Below are 9,256 nucleotides of genomic sequence, written 5' to 3' on the forward strand. Positions count from 1 at the left end.
CTCGGGTTCCTATGGACACGTGGCATGGACACGTGGCATGTGACACGTGGCATCTGTCACGTGGCACAAAGAGGGTTTAGGTTCCGCTTCGTGGTGTTATCCTATGGTAAATCACCATAGGATAAAGGGTCAAAACCACGTGCGCTACAAAAACACGCGATTTTTCACGAAAAGTCGGGGAGGTACCCCACATTTTGCAGCGCGCGTTTTGGGCCCCAAAACGCGGTCTTCGTGAATTGTTGGGGAGGTACCACATGTCCCGCGGGCGTGCTTTTTGGCGCCCAGAAAGAACACGGGATTGTGGAGGTACGCTGCAGCTTTGGATCAAGCTGCCCCACACTATAAGAGTAGGGGGAGTGTGAAATATTTCAGAGTGGGTTCAAACCGTGACTATGGCACTGGATCCCATCAGACCTCCAAAGTTAAGCGTCCCTGGGCTTGAATAGTACTGGGCTGGGTGACCACCCGGGAAGTCCAAGTGACCCCCTCTTTTTGTTTTTTTCATTACAAGTCATTTATTTTTGTAAGATCACTGTTTTAATATATAAACTTTGAGTATTTTTCCATAGCATATAAGTGTATGGTCCTTAAATACTACTTACAATTGTCAATGTAAGGTGTGTTTGCCAAATTGTGTCATTAGTTAGTTATTAACTAGGATATAAGTCACAAAGAATGTGTTGTGACTGTCACCACGTGGCATGGCAAGCAAGTCCAAACATATGTATTTCACATGGCATACAAGGACGCTAAACTCTAACTATGAGAACAAGCCAAAGGGCATGCCACGTGTCAATGTGACACACATTGAAAACCATAAAACTCACCAAAGCACATGCCACGTGTCAATGTGGCACACATTGAAAACCATAAAACTCTGAGCACAAACCAAAGTGCATGCCATGTGTCAATGTGGCACACATTGAAAACCATAAAACTCTATGAGATCAAACCAAAGGCCATGCCACGTGTCAAAATAAAACTCGGATATATCCAGGGCCAGACACATCTGGGGCCCGGCATATCGGGTGCCCGACATGTACGGGGCCCGACATATCGGGTGCCCGACATGTCCGGGGCCCGATATATCTGGGGCCGGATATATCGGGGCCCGGACATGTCTGGGTGCCCGATATGTCCGGGGCCAGACATATCGGGTGCCCGACATGTCCGGGGCCGGATATATCGGGGCCCGGACATGTCTGGGTGCCCGATATGTCCGGGGCCAGACATGTCCGGGGGCCCGACATATCGGGTGCCCGACATGTTCGGGGCCGTAGATATCGGGGCCCGGACATGTCCGGGGCCCGACGTATTGGGTGCCCGACATGTCCGGGGCCCGATATATCTGGGGCCCGGACATGTCCGTGGCCCGACATGTCCGGGGCCCGACATCTCTGGGGCCCGACATATCGGGTGCCCGACATATCCGGGGCCCGACATGTCCGGGGCCGGATATGTCGGGGCCCGGATATGTCTGGGTGCCCGACATGTCCGGGGCCCGATATATCTGGGGCCGGACATATCGGGTGCCCGACATATCTGGGGCCCGACATGTCCGGGGCCCGACATATCCAGGGCCTGAGGTATGCCACATGGCATACAAGTGCAGAAGAGGTACCTTCCAATGTCATGTCACGTGGCATGCAACCTCAAAGGTGCCACCTCTCCAAGGGTTTGTCACGTGACATGCAACCTCCAAGATGCCACCTTTCCAAGGGTTTTCCACGTGGCATCCATAGGTACCACCTCTCCAAGGGTTTGTCACGTGGCATGCAACCTCCAAGATGCCACCTTTCCAAGGGTTTGCCACGTGGCATCCATAGGTACCACCTCTCCAAGGGTTTGTCACGTGGCATGCAACCTCCAAGATGCCACCTCTCCAAGGGTTTGCCACGTGGCATCCATAGGTACCAACTCTCCAAGGGTTTACCACGTGGCATGCAACCTCCAAGATGCCACCTCTCCAAGGGTTTGCCACGTGGCATGCTATAAGTACATAAAAGTATGCCACGTGGCATGCCACCTCATCCAAACCATCCGTCTGAATGCCACCTTCTAAAAGGTATAGCTCATGGCATATAAATTGCTCAAAATGTATGCCACGTGGCAAACCCTACCCTACCCTAAACCCTAAACCCTACACTTGCACATGGCATAGTGTTGCGTTCCATACATTGAGCCCGTGTGCCATCTTTAGAGCACGTGGAATAACACGTGGCGATATAAGTTACTACGAAAAAAAACAACTCAAAAACATCCAACTTTAGCCGAAATATGAGTTGGCGTGTCCATGTCCGAGTGTCGCGCATGTGACTTCGGGTATCGAAAGTTACCTGTCGGCTAGTCCTTACGGACACTCTTTCCTTACTGCCACGATGGCAGGAGGTCGGTATTGCTGGACCCTTTATCAGCCCCTCTTGTTCAAGTGTTAGTAAACTGGACTTTGCATCTGTACTTGGCCGGATGAGCATAAGGACGGAATTCCTAAGTGTCTATTCAGCCAAGCATACTTGGCCTGGCTTTTTAGTTCTCTTTTGCTCTGTCTTGCACTGGCTTGACAAGAACCCTCGCGTATTGAGATTGGTCCCTCAATATCGCTACATGATAGCTTACCGTGTCTGCCAAACACCCTCGCTATCATGCCCTTTGTGTTAGTCTCATTTCGGTCCCAAATACTATTTATGGAAAGTGTCTAGATTTGCTCATTTGGCATATCTACGGAATGTAGAGATCGGCCTGAACACAATGGTGTTCGTCCCGTTCCAAATTCACATTCTAAGGACATTCCATATTTAGTAAGTTTCAAGCTTGTCCCAGAGACTAACTCCTGATACTAAGGGAGGCTTGGGGTGAAAGCCCAAAGCGTGTGTTCCTCAAGGGGGGGGGGCTGTGGGGGGTTCCAAATGTATAGTAGGGATAGGGGGTAGGTCGGGCATGGCCGACCAACCTGAGGCATAGTCTAGCTCCCGCTTGCGTGCCTGTCCTTGTTCTGCGTCCGGCTTGGGTCTAAGCCCAAGTTCCATTCCATGCTAGTTGGTGGAGTACCCATATCTTCGCGTTAGGCCACCGGTATGCCGAAATAGCGCCAGACTCCGTTTGGCTCCGTTTTGCGTGCTGGTCCTGGCATTGGGATGCTGGTTGCTCTAGGACTGTTCCAAGTTGCTCTAGGCTCCTGTCCCTTCGCTCCTTGGGCTGTATGCTCGGGAGTTGCTCCGTAGTTCGGTTCCATCACTCCTTGGCGTCACGCTTGGGAGTTTGGCACCGTTCCTTTGTTCAGTGGCCCAAGGCCCTGAACCTCAGGTTCCTATGGACACGTGGCATGGACACGTGGCATGTGACACGTGGCATCTGTCACATGGCACAAAGAGGGTTTAGGTTCCGCTTCGTGGTGTTATCCTATGGTAAATCACCAAAGGATAAAGGGTCAAAACCACGTGCGCTACATTTGGTATCAGAGGATGAGTCTCAGCGAGTACTATTCAATGAGATTGGGCAACTAGTCTTGTTGCATACGCAGAGATGAAAACGATGATCCGAGTGGGTACACGTTTGGGTGCAAAGGCTTCGCAATTGGTTCCTTGGATAGGTTTTGGGTTACCTTATTGTACCTTATGATGTGAGCTTGCGCTTGGGCTCATAGGATGGTTTGAAGATATTCCGTTTGCACGAGTTTGAGCTTGGGCTCGTGAGTGAGGCACATTAGCAACTTGAGGTTACACTTTGAGTTGGCAGGATTAATGTAAGCCTATCGATGGTTCCAGTGGTTCCGTAAGTTGTTCCATGTACCATGGGTGAAAGCAAGCCTCCCTAGGTTTGCTATGAGTGGCAAATAGGCTGGTCCGTAGCTGTTTAGCACGGCACTAGTGGATCCTTCCTAGGCATGATTATAATTGGATCAATCAAGACTGTAGGGAATAGTTTATTGGTTCAAGTAATTATTGCCGTGCTCTCTCATAAACTTTTCTTTGATTGAACTGAAGGCAGTGCGAAAGCAAGCTTGAGGTTTGGTCAAAGATGAGACCGAAAAGAGAGTCATCGAGGACGGAGGATCAAACACGTAAATCATCTTCTCTTCTTGGAGAGATGATTTGCAACGAGGTGTTAACTCATTGCTTGTGTTCACATCATGCAATCAAGAGTCCCTATCTTGATGCATGTTGGAGATGGTGGTTTTACAATAGTGAGTTATGGGATGGATAGTGGTGAAACACTAAACCATTTTATCTAGGCTCGCTATTGGAAGACTTGGGTTGCAATGCTCAATTCTTTTCCGGGGAACCTTGCTATTGCTCCTTGAGTAGCTTGGTGTTGGATTAGTTTTGAGTTTGGTCGGAAAGAGAGTGGCATGAGCTTGTCCATGTTGTGAACAAAAGTTAGTGGTGTTGGGTGTTGTAAATCTCTATTGATAGGGTGTGGCATTTATGTTGCATTTTGTCGAATTGAGTTTAATAGCACTTGATATTCACATAAACCTTTACAGTAGTGACATGGGCATTTCTCATAGTGTTGCTTGATTGATGATCAAGTCATTGTGATTTATATCATATCCATGTGATAATAAGCAATGTGTTTACGAAGTTGCTTGAGTAAATGATGATCAACCCCAAAGTGGTTGATGGAGAAGCTAGTCTACTTGCACGAAATAGCATTGTAGTAGCTTTGACTGGATTCTCAATGGTGGTCCATTATGCTAAGCTTATGTTGGTACCTTGTTTCCTTGAGGGTTTGCCCATAAGGTGTTGGGAATGGGTTGTAGCATTCATTTGCTATAGCTCATCTGTTGATCCGTTAGCACTTGGAGTAGATTATTGGATGGAGAAGGTGTGAGGTTGATGCATTGATATCGCTAGCACTTGTGTTAGTGGAAGTGGCATTGTTGATTCGAGTGATGAGGAATTTTCCTTAGAGCTTGATTTTCCATGTCATTTTTCTTGTTAGTGTTTTGGCTTCACATTGGATCTTGAAGGTGGTTGAAGAAGAGTGTTAGTGCAATGTGGATATCCGATGATGTGGTCTTTGTGATCAAGCCTTGGATGCTCATTTTGCACTTTGCGGATGTCGGTGTTGGATATCGGAAAAATGGGCAGAGATGTTCAATGCTTAGACATATTCTTGGATCATGAGAATTTGTGTTGAGGTGAACCTATGTGAAGTTGTTGGTAGGAGGAAGTTGGTTGAGTCTTGAAAGTTTGCAATCCTGGACTGAGAGTCATTCTTTCTCTAGGATGGAAATTTTCCACAAATTTTCTTAGACTTTTCCAATGGCTGATCTATTGATCATTTTGTCCGAAAACCATTCCATTTTTCGAAAGCCAGTACAAACTAGTGAAGGGGTTGGAGTTGACTTCAGTTGGCTTAAATCTTAATAGGTAGTTTGTATGATGCGGCCCGAAAGGGATGCTGACTTTTGGGGCTAAGGCAATTGAGTTGGATAGAGTCTAGAGTTGGTGTAGAAAAGTGGCTGTTGCGCTTTTCTAAGAAAGGTGACCCTTGTGCCTTTCTTTTGTAGCGTTGTGCTTGGTGGCAATTTGCACCTTGCATTACGTTAGACTCTATGAGAGTAGTGAGCTCTCACTGATCTTGACTTGGTTTTGGTGGCCCTGCACCTTGGCTGAGGATGGTGATGTCCAACTTAGTTGATTGAGGTTGAGATGTTGGTACCCGTACTATAGCTTTGTCCATGAGGAGGTTGTGTACCGATATGAGTCCATCTCATGGTCTTCACTTTAGTTTCGACTGAGTGTTGATCACATAGCTAGCCTCTTCAAGGCATGCTCAGAGCTATTGACTAAATGCATTAGTGAGCTTATGGCGGTTGAATTGGATTCGAGTGGTCATTTGATTTGTGCTTGTTTATGAACTTTTATCTCGTACCTGGGGTATTATGTTCATGTTGGACAAGTATGTAACTCGATGACATGAGTTAGTGTTTGGGTCTTGTGAAGGCAAGTTGAGGGGTGATTGTTAGTTGCTTTGCGACTAGTGATTACTTGTAGACTTCATCAAGGACTGTTGACACTTGCTTTGCTCGATGATGATTTAGCAGTGATGGGCTTGCTTTACCAGGTGGTGTTGCGGAGGATCATGTCGTTAGACTTACATGAGTTTTCATGTTGGCTTGTCGACTCTACCTCTGTCGATATCATTTGGTTACGTCTAGTCCGTAGTGTTGGATTTCATTGAGTCTTGGACGTGGTGAATCACTCCTTGATGATATGTATCTGAAACTGAGTATTGCTGAAGGATTGGTCTTGGATACACACTAAGGTATCTTCGACTGTGGTTAGCTTGGTTGCTAGAAAGTTTTGAGTGGTGATTCACTCTAGCTTTCTTCTAGCTTTGTCCTGATGTTGATGGCATTAAAGTGATGCCTTGTCATTGATGTTGTTGACATTGAGATTCAAGTGAAATGAGATATCCTTCCAAGGATTGATATTGAGTTTCATTAGTCCTGATGATAATAGTGTTGATGATTTGGCTTTAGCTTTGTGTTGTTAGCATTCATGCATTTGCTAGTTAACAACTATATTGACGTTCAAATGAACTGAGTGGCAAGTTGAGTTAGTTGTGTTCTAGACGAGATTATTTAGTAGAGGATTGAGCTTTAGCTTTTCCTTGAAAAGTGATTTAGTCGTGGATTATGCTAACTCTACAAGAGGAAGAAGAGTTAGTGATCGATATTAGAATGTTGAGTCCTTGCTCGATTTGAGTTGGAATATAGCGATCATTAATGATTCTTTTTGAGCTTGTTATGAAGTGAGTTACGTCTTGCTATAGATGGATTCATGGAGGATCGTTTGATGATCACTTGTTAAGCATAGCTTCATTATGCTTAGCTTTTGGATTGATGCAGAAATGCTCTTCATTAGCTTTGGCATTATGAAGTTTGGGTTATGGATGTGTTGAGGAAGATATTGTGGGTTGCACCATGATTTCTTCTTTAGCATTGAAGTTAGCTTCTATGAGACTCGTGATCATTATTAGGTAAGACTTAGTTATAGGCTTCTTCGAGCTTTTGGTTCTTTGAGTTTTATGCTCATTGTTCCATTTGTTAGAAGTTGTTGGGGAAGGCATTTTGGCTCATTAGCTTCGATGTTGAAGTTAGTATTTGCATCTAGCAATCATTGGTGATGATTGACTACCATCTAGGATAATTGATTATCCATGTCAAAAAGTTTTGCTTGATTATTGTTGGTATAGAATGGTTTGCCGTTCTTCGGGATGGTGGATTCCTTCTTAGACGATGATTATGCATCTCTTTATTGATGGAATGATTGATGATCTTTCATGATGGTTAGTTGTTCTCTTTGATAGCTTATGGCTTTTCGCAATACCATATATTCTTTGTGGTTTGCTCTGGATTGGTCTCTTGGGTTTGAGACATCAGTAGGATGTTGCTAACACTTGCTTAGGCAACTTGAGTTCCTTGGTATTGTTGGCTGGGATCTATTCAGATTGGCTTTTGTGATAGTTAGCAGGCATGAGTGTTTGTTGGACTTCCCACATTCATTCTCTTCTGTTGATTATTGCTCGAGTTAGTTTTGATAGATTTGGATGTTATTTCCTTTGGGTGATACATTCGCGAGCATTGTGCTTGTTAGTCAATGATACTTTGTGTTCTTTGAGTTCTCTCTAGTAAGTTGTTGGCTTACTGTCTGCTATCTTCGGTAGTTAAGTTTTATCATTGCGTTTACTTGATGATATACTTGCTATTGAATTTTGTTGGATGGTGCATCCTATGTTTTCCAATGATAGTGCTCTTGGTGGTTCCTATACTGTAATACTAGTTTATCGGATGATAACTTACTTGGAATACTTTTGTGTTCTAATCTAATCATTGTCTATGACTTTGATATTGTCCATCTATTGATCTTTGAGTTTGGGCCAGTAATGGGCAGACTGGCTTCGACACTTCGTGTGCATGGTGAAATCTCTAGTCATGGGGTAGCTACTGTCGACTGGTCACATACCCGCCTCTTTGTCGATGTTCCTTATTCCGTTGAAAGGGCGTGACCGTGTAAACAACTCTAACTGCCTGTTTACAGTAGTCTATCTAAACCTTACCGACGGGTTTGGTTTCTTTGCTTAGGAGAGTAGGGGCCTCTGGCTTCTCTCTCTATGTTCCTGCGGGCAGGGCATATCACACTTTTGTAAGCTGGGTGACTCCCAGAGCAGCAAGGGTGGCTGACTCCGTTGGTCATTTCCTTGTCGGCGACGGCCGGAAGGTGTCTGAGCTGGTAGCGCATCCGCGTTAGACAAAGAGGTTCTTCCCTAACTCATTTAAGTTGGTGCATTTCTCACATAGTGTGAGTACCGTGAACTTTTTATGGAGTTGTTTCCTTGGCGGTATTCTAGACTCGAGTATGCATCGACGAGGACGTCGATCTTCCCAAGGGGGGGAGAGTGTCGCGCATGTGACTTCGGGTATCGAAAGTTACCTGTCGGCTAGTCCTTACGGACACTCTTTCCTTACTGCCACGATGGCAGGAGGTCGGTATTGCTGGACCCTTTATCAGCCCCTCTTGTTCAAGTGTTAGTAAACTGGACTTTGCATCTGTACTTGGCCGGATGAGCATAAGGACGGAATTCCTAAGTGTCTATTCAGCCAAGCATACTTGGCCTGGCTTTTTAGTTCTCTTTTGCTCTGTCTTGCACTGGCTTGACAAGAACCCTCGCGTATTGAGATTGGTCCCTCAATATCGCTACATGATAGCTTACCGTGTCTGCCAAACACCCTCGCTATCATGCCCTTTGTGTTAGTCTCATTTCGGTCCCAAATACTATTTATGGAAAGTGTCTAGATTTGCTCATTTGGCATATCTACGGAATGTAGAGATCGGCCTGAACACAATGGTGTTCGTCCCGTGTCCAAATTCACATTCTAAGGACATTCCATATTTAGTAAGTTTCAAGCTTGTCCCAGAGACTAACTCCTGATACTAAGGGAGGCTTGGGGTGAAAGCCCAAAGCGTGTGTTCCTCAAGGGGGGGGGGCTGTGGGGGGTTCCAAATGTATAGTAGGGATAGGGGGTAGGTCGGGCATGGCCGACCAACCTGAGGCATAGTCTAGCTCCCGCTTGCGTGCCTGTCCTTGTTCTGCGTCCGGCTTGGGTCTAAGCCCAAGTTCCATTCCATGCTAGTTGGTGGAGTACCCATATCTTCGCGTTAGGCCACCGGTATGCCGAAATAGCGCCAGACTCCGTTTGGCTCCGTTTTGCGTGCTGGTCCTGGCATTGGGATGCTGGTTGCTCTAG

At 46.0% G+C, this 9,256-nt stretch overlaps 1 non-coding gene across 1 annotated transcript; it reads left to right on the top strand.

The window, feature by feature from the left end:
• Positions 1-371: 371 nt before the first annotated feature.
• On the top strand, positions 372-490 carry LOC112341928. The gene has a single exon (XR_002990751.1). It is a non-coding gene; the product is annotated as a 5S ribosomal RNA (ribosomal RNA).
• Positions 491-9,256: the final 8,766 nt, after the last annotated feature.

Source organism: Selaginella moellendorffii, unplaced genomic scaffold (assembly GCF_000143415.4).
Source record: "Selaginella moellendorffii unplaced genomic scaffold, v1.0 SELMOscaffold_94, whole genome shotgun sequence".
Classification (NCBI taxonomy): Eukaryota; Viridiplantae; Streptophyta; class Lycopodiopsida; order Selaginellales; family Selaginellaceae; genus Selaginella; species Selaginella moellendorffii.